Here is a 17,045-nt window from a genome sequence, read left to right as displayed (position 1 = left end):
CAAGAGCAAAACTCCGTCTCTAAATAAATAAGTAAATGTTTCTTGCTTCGTCGTGCATACAATTTAGGAGGGGAGATGAAATTAAACTATATTTAAAATTAATAGTCATTTTTTATGAATATACACTTTTGAAATATGCAATTTTCATAAAGAAAATACCAATGTTGAGTATGGACTTTCACAAGGTCACAAATATAGCTTTCGCATATTTCTTTACACTTACACAGACCCCATTCAATGAGTTTGCCTCACAGCCCTCCTTTTCAGTGTATTTTGCAAGCTATATCATGAAAATATCTCCTCGTAATTTGTTTCAGGCTGACAAAAATTACTTAGACTTTGATTATAAAAAATACAAAACTTAAAAAATGTGTCATGGTATACTTAATTGGAAGCAACTTAATAATATAGGGAGCATTTTCAGATTTTGAACTTCCTTTTTTCTGCCTCAAATAGAAATCACCAAAAGGAGACCAACAAATCTATAATTATTGATTTAAAATATGGAGTCTGTAGCATTTCAAATATCTGCACTTTTTAAAAAAGCTCTGGTGAAATGAAAAACTAAAATATAAAAAACTGGTATATTTATAGCACTGTCTTTAAGATTGAAGGACAGTATATAAGTCTTTTTTTATACATCCTTGGGAGTAGTTATACTTCTGGGCAAATTTTTTATAACTTTATTTTTATTACTTTTATGAGGAATTTTATTTCTACCTTTTTACCAAACCCTGAAGGTGCATTCTGGGATGCAGTTATAGACAATTCTTAGTGTTTGATTCTAAGACAAATAAAAAACCAAATAATACAGAACAAAAGCCAACAACAAATGTCAAGGAGAGAAGCCTAATATAAAAATCAAATAAATAAATAAACTTAATAAAATACTTTAGCAAATAACTGTCACAATAATATGTTCAGATATTTTAGTCATACATACAGTCGAACTAGACACATTGCTTACTTACCATGCGTGGTAGTACATCAACAGGGTTGTAATCACAAAAACGCGTAGAATTTCCAACAATCAGAGATTATGGATAATGGAATGCATTACATTCCAAACGAGAGAATGTCTATTCCTTTGAATTTCTCTAGCATAATCTGCAAGATCATCAATGTCTAAAACAAAATATTTTCGTTTGATATGATGTTGCATTAGAGGGTCTCAAATAATCTAGATTTCCCTGATATTCTGTCTTGTTTAGGATTTAGATCTGTGAGTTAATATTCGGCGTAGTGGGACTAACTCACTTTTGTACATTAGAATCACATAAGGAGCTGTATACAAGTAAACCTGATTGAGCCTCACTCCCTAGGATATAACTGCACCTACCTTTCAGATCTTTTGATACACTAAACTTTCAGTTGGGATCAAAGAGCTTTATTTTGCAAATGTCCAGAAATGGTTCTTGTGTATATGTCCTGTAGAGATCCTCTGTCTTTGAAATTACTGTATTTATTCCATCGCAGACACACACACGCACGCAAAACACAAAAATACACACACATCCACATTCATGAAATATTTGTTACTTAGAAAAATTATTATGATTTTGATATTAAATACAACTGCATATAAGTTACATAAAACAAATTAGTTAATATGACCCCTGTCTTCCTAATCATAATAGTTTTGCCATTCCAAGTTTACATAAAATAGAGCTTAATGAACTAGTATTATGTGGTAGTTGTAACGCTGATTTGTCTGCTCTGTGATGGCAGGTAAATTGTTATACCTTTTTCTGGTACAAGTCCACCACTTATAAATAAGTTTCCTTCAATCTGCAACATTTCCTTGTTCTGTAGGTCTTCCAGTTGGCTCAGTAAATATTAAACAATTTTAGATAGTTTTTATTCATATAAATTAGATATTTACTAACTTTTTAGTTGATGATTTTCTACTAACATTGTATAGTGAGGGAGTGTTTCTTCAATTTTCTTCTGTTTAACTTTTCATATAAATCAATTAGTAAGGAAAGCCAAGGTTACTTGGATGATGTCTTTGAATTGGAAACAAAAGCCAATTTCTGATTGTAGAGAAGAATGCTAAACAACATACCACCAGTTCCTGGCACCTGTAGATTTTAACGCTGTGTGTGTGCTTTTCTTTTTTCTTGTTTTTTTTTTTTTTTTTCAACAGAGATAATGGACTTTTCTGAAGGATTTTTTATTTGAATGACATTTTAAAGATCTACCTAATGCATTTTTTCATACTAGTGCTCCGAGAGCAGTAATATAGGTCCCTGCTGGGCAGTAGGCAAAATGGATACTTCTATTCCCCATCTGATGTAGGTGGTAGAATATAATCAGGCCTGTTAGAAATCTTCCTTGATGCTTCTGAGCTTGCTGAGAGGTGGGTTTTCAATCATTTACAACTTTCTGAAATCTTTTTCTGCACACAGCTTGAATAAAGATTTTCAGAAAAGTCTAATTGTATGTTGCAAAAGTCATTTTAAAAAATTATCTTTGAAATAATTCTAGATAGTATTTTTAAATTGAATATGTCTTTTTAAAACATCATTTACTAATAAACGATTATTTTGAAGTCTATAATAAGTCCTTTCACTTAAAAAACTGTCATCAGTTTTATAAGATGATGTGATAGTAGTTTACAATTTTATGATAGTTATTTGGGGGAAGATGTTGTTTATATACTAAAAGTGATTTTAATAAGTCTTTGCAGCAAAACATGTATTATTTTCTTCTTATAAATACCATATTCTACATACAGACTTCAGTTAGCATTTACATCTGCTTATGAAGTAGTCTACTACTACACTTGAAGAAAATATATAATCGTATCACTATAAAGAAATTCAAATACATCAGTGAATATTAATAGACTTAACAAAAAGAACAAATTTCTGGTAATGTAACTGGAATTAGGTATGTGGTATTCTAGTGAATAATGTTAGATATGTTTAAATACAAGATGAAATAAATTTGATTGAATGTATGTACAGCAATGTGTTTTGGTTCAATTTTTAAAAAATATATAGAAAAACAATTTGAATAAATTGTATACAAGTAAGTACAATATGAAAATATTTGAGCACACATTCTAATAAAAATTGCAGAAAAGCATACTTTTAATGAATTTCATTGTCGAGCTTAAGCATGCAACAAAAACCAGTGTGTAAGATAATATTGCTTTCACAATAATTAATGAATAACTTTGAATCCCTTACAACAAAAATTGCCTTAACACAGAAGTTGCAGTAGATTCATTGCTCTTGACTCAGGGATTAACATAACAAATTTTAAAAAGATATATTCAGTGAACATATTCAGTAATACCATGTGTTTAGTAGCTGTGTTTATTGAGGGTGAAAACCTCTTAGATAAGAATCTTTCTTCACTATGATATTATATCCTCATGTTCTATCTCTTATGATAGCATCATTGCTTCATAATGATCTACAAAGTTTTTGTCTAAGTCTTTCATTCTCGGAAGTTAGGTGATTTTTAGATTGACAATAATATATCTACTTAGAAGATAATGTATTTCATACTCTATCAATAAGTAGGAATAGTAAAATTCTAGTATGCATATATCCTACCATTTCCCCCAAGGTAAGTGAGCACTTACCTTGCTCACTCCTTTTAATCACCAACTTATATTTTACTATCTATTATAATAATCAGTGCATTGTGTATATGCCAGACTTTCTTTTTTTCACTTAAAGAAACATTTCTGGCAAAACACAAGTCATGGTTTAATTTACTTTTATCCCCTTTCTCCACAGGCAGTAGCACAGCTGAACATAGCTGAAGAAAATCCCACAGTCATTTTAAATAGTCTCTATTTAAAATTATGATCCAGAACATAATGTGGATTCTTTCTGCTGCCTAGAACTCATCCTACCTTTTCTTGGTTAATTTTCTTGATCACTGTTTTAGATAACTACTCCAAAAATGGTACCGCGTGAACCTGGGAGGCAGAGCTTGCAGTGAGCAGAGATCGCGCCACTGCACTCCAGCCTTGGCGACTGAGCAAGACTTTGTCTCAAAAAAAAAAAAAATATATATATATATATATATATGTATATATGTATTCTCAAATTTATAAAACTCCTCTATTATCAAAAAGCTCAGCTGATGATTCACTTCTTCTTTTACTAATTAGTTGGAAACAGAAGAAAATCTTAATAAATCCTGACTACTACACCTGCACGCATACCCAGTGGAACCTGTGTGTTAACATGAATGAAATATCTGAGTTTTCACGTGGAGTCTAGATTTCATCCTCTCTAACATATTGTGGACATCAGTCCAGTAATTCATCTCTCTATACCCAGCATGTTTTATAATCATACCTCATTGATCATTACCGTAACGTTTGAAGTTATTCTTATTTATCTTGATACACACACACACACACACACACAAATGCACACACATCCTTCATACATATGTGTATATTTATGTGTGTGCCTATTCCTCCAATTATCTCTTGAACATACTCCAGTAGATTTTACCACTCCACTGAAACTCTCTGGCAAGCTTACCAGTAACCTTCACTTTATGAAACCTAATGGTTGACCTAGTTAAACAATCTCTTCTGTTTGTACCATGTTTTTTGGCTTCTAGTGAACTCTCTTGGTTTTTCTCTTACTACTCTGTTCACTTCCTCAATCTCTTTTGATCATTTTTTTGTCTTCTAGTTGACATCTAAATAATTGGGCACCCTAGTCTGGCATTTGTTCTTGGATTTCTCTAATGATGCTGAGTCCTTGGTGATTTCATCTAGTCTTACGGCTTTAATGATCAACTGGATGCTGTAATCTCCAAATTTCAACTGTGGACCTCTCTACTGAACTCATATTCTATGTCCAATGACTTACCAGACAGGTCCACTTGGATATTAAATAAATCTTTCAAAGTTAAAATATTCAGTTCAATACTGTACTTCTTTTTCCCCTAGATTTGCTTTTCCCCCAATCATCCCATTCTCATTAAGTCGTGTGTTTTTCCATTTAGGAAAATGCTTGAAATCATCTTTGGCTTTTATTTATTTTTATTTTGGCTAGAAATGCAATTTTTAACTGTTACTTTTGGTTCAGAGGTACATGTACAGGTCTGTTATATAAGTAAATTATATATTGTGGGGGATTGAAGTACAGATTATAGAAATCCGTATTTTTAGCAAATTTTGTTAGCCCTACTTTAAATATATCCATAATTCAATTACTTTTCAACAACCAGCTGTTACTGCCTTGGCCCAAGTCATCCATCAGTACTTGCCTGCGTTATTTCAATAACTTCTTAAGAGGTCTTAATACATCCACACTTGTGCCTGTTATTCTCATTAAAATGGTTAGATTGATTCACCAGAAACAAGCTATATAATATATTGTTCTGTTCAAAAGTGTTTAATATTCTCATATTATGTGGAATTCTCTGCTCTTACTTAATGGTTTTACATGATAGACCACTTTTCCAATTGCTGTTACCATCTGCTTTGCCTCATATTCTACTTAAAAAACAAAACAAAACAAAACAAAAAACACCTGAGACAGGGTCTTGCTCTTTCACCCAGGCTGAGTGCAGCGCTGCAATCAAGGCTCACTGAAACCTCGAACTCCTAGGTCAACCAATCCTCCCACCTCAGCCTTCTGGGTAGCTGTGACTACAGGCACATGCCACCATGCCCAGCTTATCCTACTCTTAAGATCAATTAATTTTAGCTAAATGAAATTTCATGTTTCCTCCATCAATCCTAGGGCATTGCAAACTCTTCAATGGTAATTTATCCATTTAGAAGACTGAAAATTGCAAGTCTTAAATTCAGTGAAAGCTATTTCAAAACTTTAATATGCTTACTGCAGTTTTGAATGATTTTTTTTGTATTTTCCGAGAGAGTGCTTGAACTGTCAAACTGAAATCTATATGATAGACTATTGATTTTTAACAGGTAATAACTGTGAATATATTTAGGTTAATTGTTGGATTCTTTAGACAAAAACTAAGGATAAAGTTCAGTCCACTGTCATTCAACTTACAAAATGAAAAGTCAATTCAGAGCTTAAGTATATGAAACACTATAGTTGAATTTCTGTATGGCTATTTGCATTTAATTCCAAAGTTCACTATACCCAGTAGAGTGACAAGAGCTTTGATAATACTGGAATCAAAATTTAAAACCAAACACAAATTTATATTAATTTTCTAGTAGCATATTCATTGATAAACATTTGAATAAATAGATGTAAATTTTTGATTGATTGGTGAATAATTTGTTTATAAACTAGAATCTCTTTTGGGGCCAAATGATAGAGAAAGTGATAATTAACATATCATACACAAGTTTGTAGAAGCAAGAGACTAAAGAGCAATGAAACTGCATGCTTTCGTTGTGTGTATTATAGAGAACATGTTGGAGATTTATTGTGACATAACTACCTCTTTCTACGTTACTGGAAACATGGCTAGCTTTGTTTAGATCAGCATCATGAGTTGGCACACTGCAGATATTACCACTAGGTAGAATACTTTTAAAATACCCACTCATACAATTTGCCACAATTTTCCCTGTACTATAAATACTCAAACACTTTTCATACCTGCATATCCCGACACAGTATTAGAAGCTGGATAAAGGCTGTTTCTCATCACTTTTATATGTTAGCAAAGATACATATGATTTCCTAGACCATTTCTGCTTCATGGGTCTTTAGCACCCCTGTCACCAGATTTACCTTTAATGAAAATATTCATAGTGTTTTATTAATCATCTGGTGATTGATATATATTAGTGTAAAGATTCATCACAACCTGACACACAATTTTCCTTGATTTTTATAGAAAAGGTATCATATGGAATATATACTATGCTTTGTATTCTTCTAATTTTTTTTTTTTTTTTTTTTTTTTTTTTTTTTTACAAAATCCATACTGTATCAGTGGTTTATGGTTGTTGCAGCATTGTATATTTTATCCAACACTGGGAAGGTGTTTTAATAAGACTTCTGGCTTTGCTTGAAAAGGATACATTTTATCAGCATTTCCAATCCTGTTTCTCCAATACACTATTTTATCTTAATAACTTTCTGTTAGATCCTCTCTGAAGAGTTTCTTATATTTTAATTGAAGACTTCTAACAATTACAAGAAGCTTGATCTGTATATACAGTGTTTATATACATTACCTATTCTTCATGGAGGGTTACTTTACGCTAAGACAAACAAAAAGCAAAAACAAAACCAAACAAAAGCAGCTCAATGGAGTTCATCTATGTGTTATCCAGTTATTGGTTGTTTCTATATCTCTATAACAAAAATAATTTGATGAAATTGCAATTTTCAGATTTTGATTTTTTTAGTAGTTTTGATGTTTCTTTCATGTTCTGTATAAAATGTTTCCAATAAATATAGGCATATTTATTTAAAGATAAATGTTATAAATTATACATGAGTTAGGCAGAAAGACAGCCTGAGGATCATTCAGAGCTCACAATATGGATATATTTTACCCTTCTTGAACTTCTCACCCAATATGTAGTTATAAGGCATCATGGCAAATCAAGTGTATGAACCATTCAGCATGTCTCCATATTCAAAATAAAACACTTATTTGCTATAATAATATCAGCACATACAACAATAATTATACACATAGGTTATACAAGATTTCTTATACATCTAATGACATAGATATGTTAACATGTATTTAGTATAATGTGATTGTTTAAAAAGAAAATATGTGTGTGTGTAACCTGCATATAAATATACATATATGTATGTATATATTGCCAGATACTTTTAATTTTCTGGTATCAGTGCAATGAAATCAATGCTTTTAATAATGACGTGTTCTATAACATAACAAATCTCATACTGGTGACAAAATGTGGTCACTAGATGGCACTGATATTATGGAACTAGTGCCTATTTAAAATACTTTTTAGAACTTCCATAATGGACGAAGTAGAGTCTGATTTGCACGATGAACTTAAAAATCCTCAGCAACAACAAAACAAAATGTACAATCTGTTGGGCAGCACATCGATCCCCAAGAGAAGAAGAGCATGTGATGTAAGCTGTATTATTACTGAAACCTACGGTCTAGAGAGAGGTTTCAGGCTGGAGCACAGGGATGAATCATTCAATTCTTTTCCCTGTTAGGAGACAGTGTTCTGAGTTTGGGTGACAACGTGTGCAGGAATTCACACAGTGGGGTAGCAGAAAGAACAGAGTCCTGTGAAGAAGACAGAATTTCAGAGAGAGAGAGAAATAGCTCTGGAGATCTTCAGTGCTTTCTGTTGGAGATTTCAGTTAATTATTGCTTAGTGCCTGTGTGTGTGGAAACAATGCAAGGCCATAGAAAGAACCACTGAAATGCTAGAAGTGTCGCTTTGGTTGTGTGGCCGTAATAGGCCTAAACTAAAGGCTGTTCCCAACTCACCTACCAGCTTCAAAGCAAACCTCAAAGGAATAAAATTGTTTTCAAGTAACTTAGTGTCTCAGAAGAGAGACTGGACATACTTAAGGAGTACAAAAACATACAGCACTCAAAATGTATCAATTACAATGTCTGACATAAAATAAAAAATCATGGCATATGGAAGGTGAAAAAACCCATAATAAGGAAAAACAGAAAGAGTATCAATAGAAACATACCACTGATAACATAGATGATGGCAGTAGACAGGAACACTACCCGATCCATTTTTTTATGTGCCCTGCGTATGTATTTAGAAGATACAGAAAAGACAAGCACAACAAGGAGAGATGCCGATGATATAAAACAGTTCAAATAAAATTTTTATATATTAAAAGAACAACATTTTCGATATTGAAAAAGACCTTGAATAGGATTAGTAGCATAGTGGATACTGCAGAAAAAGACTAGCAAAATCAAGACATAGCATCATAATCTTTTTAAAGGTCAGGTGCTATGATTTCCTCTTGGGGGAGTAGATACCCAGTAATGGGATTGCTGTGTCGATTGGTATGTTTAGTTCTTTGAAAAAGCTTTGTACTGTTTCCTGTTTTAGGCAGGAAAGAGATGGATATATCATTTGACCTGATCTGTGTCTTTTCCATGCTGTGAGTATGGAGTGGACAAAGGCTCAGAATAGGACTTTTATTTGTCCTGGTAGATAAAGCAAGAAGCATAGAGAAGTAATGTTCCCAAAATATTCTGAATTTCTTCATAGTGTATTTTTTGACAATAGACTGTTTTATGGCGATGTATGTGAAAACATACTGAAGGACAAGCACAATGACTAGAGTTAACATTTGTTTAATAGGTGCTATACATCACACATTGTTACAAGCATATCATCTGATATTGTAGCATCTCCTGTAGGGTATTGTGCTTCTTGCTTAAAAAAAAAAAATCTCTCATTTGTAATTTCAACTAGATTACTATACTGCTTAGGCACTGGGTATTAATTATATCACTGATTATAACAATATTTATCATGTTGTTAATATTTATCAGTGCTCGGCTCAGTACCTAGCACTGAGCCTGCCTAATCTTATTTAATTCTCACCAGACTTGGATTAAAGCAACCAACACTAAATATGTGTATTAGTCCACTTGTGCTGTCATAATTCTTCAAATTAAATGTCATCAAAATCTCAGTAGCTTTCAATACAAAAATCTGTAGGTGTCTTTTAAGTATGCTGTAGCAGCATGCTGTAGACTTGAGTCTGGGTTCTGCTCTGCTCCACATATTCTCTTAATTCAGGAAACAGGCTGCAGGAAAAGGTCCCATCTGGGGTGTGATGTTTGAAAATTTCCATGATAAAATACCAAATGTAGTTTTAAAAGAAGACAAATACTAGAGAATAGTGTGATAAGATCCTATATATATGTCACCCAGCTTCAATGGTTATCAATACTTTGCCCTTCCAATTCACACATTTTAAGTATCACACTTTATCTGTTTTCTAGTAGGGAATTTTGACTTTGTATTAGATACCAAAACATTTTAAATTTTAGATTTTAAAAATAGTTGATCCATATGATGTATGACTCCCTCAAAACCTTGAAACAATGCAGTCAATACTTACTGGTGACTAGTTGCGTGACTTGAGAGCAGTATGGTTTAATAACATGGTATCAGTGTTCACAGGGTGAATTCAATTGTGTGGCATAAATTATCACCACATCTCTGACCATGTTATAATACAGTTTTAAAAGGAAGAGCTTCATAATATAATTTGGCTGATTCTTTCAGATCTCTGTTTGCACTTTTCATAGTTTTATGACAAGAAAGTAGATTTTACCTCAATATGTACATTTTAGATCTGACTATCTTCTTGGCTTCTTTATCTCTTGGTGATTTTTCTTTTTATAGATTTAGGGGGTACAACTTAAATTTTGTTTTATCGATTTTTTACATGGTAGTGAAATCTGAGCTTTTATATTAACCATCATCCTGATAATGTGCCTTGACATGGAGTCATGTGAAATGTTTTATTATTTATTATAGGAATTGTCTCTTCCTGTAGTTGTTTTTTGTCCTAATTGTATTTTGTCTTTTACTAAATATATTATGTATTGGCCATGGACAAATATTATAAACTATTTGCATATAGTTCACAGGATCAAGAGAAAACTCTAGCAGCAAAATACATTGTCAATTAAATAGAGTATGGGAAAGTTATTACTTTACTTTGAGATGGAATATATGTAGAATGCTTTTGGAAATCACAATGAAATAGATGGGTGTATGAAACTCCTATTTGTTGCTTAGATCTGCATATTGGTAGATTTAGCCAATTTATTATGTGCTTTACAGATGCTAAAATCTTTACAAATATTCATTCATTTAATCTGCATAGGTATCCTTTGAAATCTATATTCTTATCATACCCATTATACAGAAAAGCAAACTGAGATACCGCTAAGTAAAGTAGTTAACCTCAGGTTTTAGAGATTATAGGTGCCACATCCAGGATATAAGCCTATCCATTCTGGTTCTGCAGTTTATGGTCCTAACTATTGTATTACATTAAAGTAGGTAGGATGCCTGTGCAATAAAATAATTACTCAGGTCACATTTTGAAAACCAGCATTTTGACAACTGTCAGTTCGAACCACCTAGTCTCATGTTTTAAGTTTAAAAATAAAAATATCTAAAAGGTTTATTTTACTAAAGCTTTATTACCATAATATTTTAATTTTAAATATTCATTTTAAAGTATTGAGCATGGAATATGGAATAGACTGTGTACATGTATTAAAATATGGGTACTTATATTAAAACATAAATGCATTCAGCCGTAGTATAATTTTATATAACTATAATAATCTAATGTAGATAACATTTTATACTTAAGGGGTCTGTGACAGAATGCTAGAAATGTTTCTTTTCTCCTTTCTTTCATCAACACTTCCCCATTTGGTCATTTACTAAAAACACTATCAATTCCACCTTAACATATTTCTGGAATCCACTCACTCCTTTCCATTTTCACTACCATTGCCTTTCCCAGCATGTCATCAGTGTAATGTATTCCCAGTTGTTCTCCCTCACCACCATCTTAGTCTTTCGGGCTGCTGTAACAAAATACCATAAAGTGGCTTACACACAACAGAAATTTATTTCCCACAGTTCTAGAAACTAGGAAGTCCAAAATCAAGGTGCTAGCAGGATAGATTTGGTGTGTGCCGAGGGCTCACTTTGTTATAGATGCTGTTTTGTTCTTGTGTTCTTATATGGTGGAAGGGGCTAGCTTGCTTTCTGTGGGCTGTTTTATAGGTCACTAATTCTAATAACAAGGGCTTTACCCTCATGATCTAATCAACTCCCAAAGGCCCAACCTCCAAAAATATCATCACACTGGGGCTTAGGATTTCAACATATGAACTTTGAGGGGACACAAACATTGAGACCATAGCACCCTCTCTAATTTACTTAATTTTTCCCACTGTGTGAGTGATCTGTTTAAATCACAAGTGCATCTACCTTACTCCTCTGCCTAAAACCTATCCTGTCCTTTTCCAATTGTTCATAAAACACCCAATAACCTTCAATAGGTATTTACCTTTTCACAGTGTTATTTACATATAAGTCACATAGCACACGATTCACCCATTAAACTGTACAATTAGAAGCCTTTATTCCTAGAATTGTACAACCATAAACACAATCAATTTTGGATCATCTAATCACTTCTTTTGGTCATCACCCCCCAATCTCCTCACCACCACCTCCTATTCCCTTGCCTGCCCTAAGCAACCTATTCTGGAAATTTCAAAGAAATTGAATTATTCAATATTTGCCCTTTGTTATCAGTTTTTTCCTCTTACTGTAACATTTTCATGGTTCATCCATGTTGAAGCATGTGTGAGTACTTCATTTCGTTTTTGTTTTTTTTTTGTTTTGTTTTTTGTTTTTGTCAAATAATATTCCTTTGTATATATATATACCACTCGTTTGTTTCAATCCATGAACCAGTGAATAGGCATTTCAGTTGTTTATGCTTTTTGGCATTATTAATAATGCTGTTATTAGCATTCATGTACAAGTTGTTGTGTGGACATACATCATCATTTATCTGTGGAATGTAATTGCAACTCTCTGTTTAACATTTGGAGGAACCGTCAAATATTTTATCCAAAACATCTGCACCGTTTTACATTCCCACTCACAGCGCATGAGGGTGCCAATTTCTTCACATCCTGGCCAACATGTGTAACTATCTGCCTTTTTCATCATAGCCACTCCAGTGAATGCAAAGTAGTATCATGGTTTTGATTTAAATGTCCTTGGTGGCTAATGATTTTCTGCATCTTCTCTTGATATTACTAGTCTTTCTTTGGCTTTGGTACTTCTTATTGTAGTCTTGTTTGTTTCTCTAACTCTTTCATATCTTACCCCTTCCACTTCTTATTTAATTTGATAGCTCCAGTGAGCTCCTTTAAATTCTTTCAATGCAGCATTTTTCCCCTTCAAGTTCAAGCCCACGTGGTTCCCATTTTAATCCTACTTTTCTTACTTTTTTCTTGGGGAGGACTGACTTTGGAGGGGTACAGTCTGTGCAACTGCACAGGTTCCACACTCTGAAGGACTCCAAGTTTAGGCTAATATATGACATTTTAATAGATTTTGAATAGAAATCCCCATGTTTAATTTTGCAGTTGACCTTTAAAATTCCATAGCCAGTACAGTTCCTGACTTATCATCATGACTTGTCCTTCCATTTGACATAAATACCTACAAGAAACTCTTCCTCACCTTTGTCTACCAAATTAGGTTTCCTTTCTGAATGTCATCTATATCAGCATGCATTATAATTTGTAATTTTTTCCTCTGATCCTTATGAGCTGAGAGACCAAGGGCTTTGCTTTTCTTATCCATTTTTCTTTTTTATATATGTAAAAGTAAACATGCTACTTTATTGATTCCCATTAAAGCATCGAAAATAAATGTTTTGTGTCTAATTTTTGAAACCAAATATTGTACATGCCATCACATGTTTACAATATCTTATTGGCATGTTTTGGTGTTTGAAATCCTCATTTTAAATTGAATCACCTATTTTAAAAATAAAAATTACAAAAACCACTAATGAAATAAACACATTTAGTAGGCAAAAAATGTCCACTTTTCCATTTGAATGCAAGCATATTTCTAGCCCCAGAACCCAGCTAAGTGTCTGTTACATAGCTGCGATACATACATAGTTCAGCAGCCTCACAGTTGTTACTCAGGTGGTAAATCATATATCAAAAATAATTAAACATGAACTCCAGGGCCAGACAACCTGGGCATTCAGCTGCTAAAGCTTATGAGCTGTGGGACGTGGGCTAGTTAGTGAATATTTCTGTGTCTCAATTTCCTAATCTTAAAATGGAGATACTAGCCTCAACCTCATAGTGATATCATGGAGGTTAAATAGACTAGTAAATGTAAAGCTTTTTGGATGTTGTCTGACAAGTATAATTTGTCATAGGTATGTATTGCCTTTTATCATTATTACATTCAATTCCTATTTGTTGAATAAATTTTTGATTTTATTATCAAATAAAAGAGGAAGACACCAGGACCTAATAAGGAAACTACCAAAGTGAAGAACTTTGATTGCATATATTTATCTTTCTGACATCATTTACACTGCTAGGAGAAAGGGTAATTATACAAGAGGTCAGCTCATGAAATTGAAATAAGAAGAAGATTAGAAAACTAGGAGCAAACCCAGAGGAAATATCATTATTGCTAGTAGTAGATAGAAGAGTCTTACAGGGAGGGAAAACAGTATTTCTGTTTAAAATTCTTATTATGACTGTAGAAACTGGTAGATGTGATATAATATTAAAACAATTTTGAGAAGGTAGTTTGGATAAATTAATTCTAATAACTTTTGGAGAGTGTTGGTTTTTCTGTCTACATATTTAGCAGTTATGCATTGTCTTTACCTCAAAGTATTCGAAGTTCAGTTTACTTACTCATCAGAGAAATAATGTCATTAGAAATGAGGCAAACAGAATATCTAAAGCAGGGGTCCACCTGGGGTGCATATTCTTTTGTGGATCTGCATTGATCTTGGGTTCTGCCTGTGGTCCCTATTTGTCTGTCCATCATCAGGAGAACCGCATGACGCCACTCTCTTCTGTGCATATTCTTGCTTCTCTCACTTCTTTCTTTTTTATTTATTTATTTTTTATTATTATTATACTTTAAGTTCTAGGGTACATGTGCATAACGTGCAGGTTTGTTACATATGTATACTTGTGCCATGTTGCTGTGCTGCACCCATCAACTCGTCAGCACCCATCAACTCGTCATTTACATCAGGTTTCTTAAGTCTTAGGGCATCTGCCTGGAATTCCTTTTCTCAACACCACCCTTCTTTCACTATTTACAGATCACAATCCACACTTTGGTTTATCAGGAAACATACCTACCCCATTCCTCCACTTACTCCTAGAAAGATACAGTTTGCCTATGTGGTACTTTTCACATTTATTTGTATTGTACTGTAAAATTAGTATCTATTTTATTTGTTTAACTTTAATGCCACCAAGGATATAAACTATTACAGTTTACTCAGCGCTGCATTCCAGTGCCTGGCTGCTTATTGTAAAATGCATGTGCGCATGCACACAAACACACACACACACTGACACAAAATAATTGTTGAATGGTTAAGTGACATGATCCATCAATCTCCCAAAAGGCCAAAGGAGTTAATGGTTCTAAAAATGTTCCATGACACAGTGAAAAGAAAAGAAAGTTCTGTAATACTGGCCACCTCAGATATGCTGTGAGCTATAATCAGATTCTAAATTTGGCAATAAATGTCTAGTCAGGTGAGGTCACAAAAAATAACCTATAAACATGACACATTATATAATTTCAATTGTTTGACAATTAAAATAGTCAACAAAACCTTTATGTTGGAAATAAACTCAGGAAGTGGTTATCACATAGATATTTGATTAATGGATTTTTGAAAGGGCAATAAACTCTAAAAATAATCATATTTTTAAAATATTGAAATACCGTTTAAGTAAGCAGTTCTTAAATTGACCTTCTAGAAAGGCAAAGAACATAACATCAAATCAAATTTCAGAGGGTGCGTTTTTTAAAGGATGGAATAATAATGTACAGTCAGACACTTTGCTTTCTAATCATCTTACTTAATTCAGTGATAGAACCTGGAAATACTAGACAGACAGCTAAGATGCCCATTAACCTGTCTCAATCAAGGATCAGATGCCTTAAATGAATCTTCAGTAGGTGTTGAATCAGAGCCAAGATATAAATGAATTTTCTTTCTGATATTTGTAATGTGTTTCTGTAGCACAAAGAGAGACATGTCCTTTAGAATGTCAGAAACGGGGAAAAAAAAAAAAATGACCCTGGACTTTTACTGCAAGTATTTGACTCAAATGCATATTGCGCATCATTACAGAGCCAATGGTGATTCTGAGAATGGCTTCTAATTTTCCTAGGAATCACACACTTGGGCAAAGTGCCTGTTTTTCCAGAATTTAAGTTAATAATTTCAGGTATATTGATAATAACTTTTAAATGCCAGCATTTGTACTGATAACATCTATATACACCAGTAGTTTTTCACAAGTCAAAACCTTATCATGTATAACAGGTAATTACAAGAGAACATGTTTATTTTCAAGCGAAGATCATGTAACTTTAAAATTTACTTTTCAAGACTGTGAAATAATTACATTTTCTTTATAAAAATGAATAATTTGCTTTGCATTGTTAATAATGTATTTCGTTGTTATATTCCAATAAAGTTAATTAAGTACAAATGTTTAACCCATAGTAAATAATAGCTGCAGGAGTACATTTTCTTTACGCAACTGCATGTAAATTTTACTATAACATAATTTGCTTTCTAAAAATATTGGAATATAATGTTTCTGTCCTAGAAGTTTAAATGACTTTTACATGAAGTACCATAAATATTTTCTCACATTTATTCAACTATACTATCACACTATGGGATGAAATCTGAAGTTCCAACAAGACTTGAGTAAAAGCAATTTATTCCAAGAAAAGTATGTAGTTCAAATAAGTCATAATTATTTATTTAGGCAATCAGGAACTATTTTTAATATAATATGAAAATTTGCCAGTAACTCAAAGGAAAGTAGGATGTTGCCATGTAAATACAGAGAGAAGAAAAGGGAAAAAGTGTAAAACAGATCTGTGAAGAGTATTTATTCAAAGCACAGGATATTGTGGAGAGTACAAGTAATTCAAAATAATTGGAATTGATGACATCTAAATTGTAAAGTGCACTTGGACAGAAAGGTGATACCACATGAGAGGTCTTTAAACATCAGGCTGAGTGATTGGGTTTTATTTGGAGTCACTGAAATGCTTTTTATCATTATACAGCCAGGGTACATGAAACCTTCATGAAGCTATGAGAATGTAAAAAGTGTGCTTTTTAAAAAAAACTTATTCTTAGCTATACAAGAAATACTTTCTACATCAGGAATGGTTTCTTTTCTCTGTTTGCCAGAGAAACATAGGAAGTAACATAATGTTATATGTTTGGTCACCATTTTGCACTCACAAGCATAAAATCTTTCTTTTTCCTGAATCG

The 17,045-nt window shown here is 32.8% G+C and overlaps 1 protein-coding gene across 3 annotated transcripts in view; it reads left to right on the top strand.

Annotated features, from left to right (window-relative positions):
- Positions 1-17,045, top strand: part of NCAM2 (neural cell adhesion molecule 2) — a 561,362-nt gene that overhangs the window by 373,848 nt on the left and 170,469 nt on the right. The window lies entirely within an intron of this gene.

Source organism: Chlorocebus sabaeus, chromosome 2, assembly GCF_047675955.1.
Source record: "Chlorocebus sabaeus isolate Y175 chromosome 2, mChlSab1.0.hap1, whole genome shotgun sequence".
In the NCBI taxonomy this organism is placed as follows: Eukaryota; Metazoa; Chordata; class Mammalia; order Primates; family Cercopithecidae; genus Chlorocebus; species Chlorocebus sabaeus.
The sequence above is the reverse complement of the archived record's forward strand: the minus strand, read 5'-3'. Positions and strand labels throughout refer to the sequence as shown.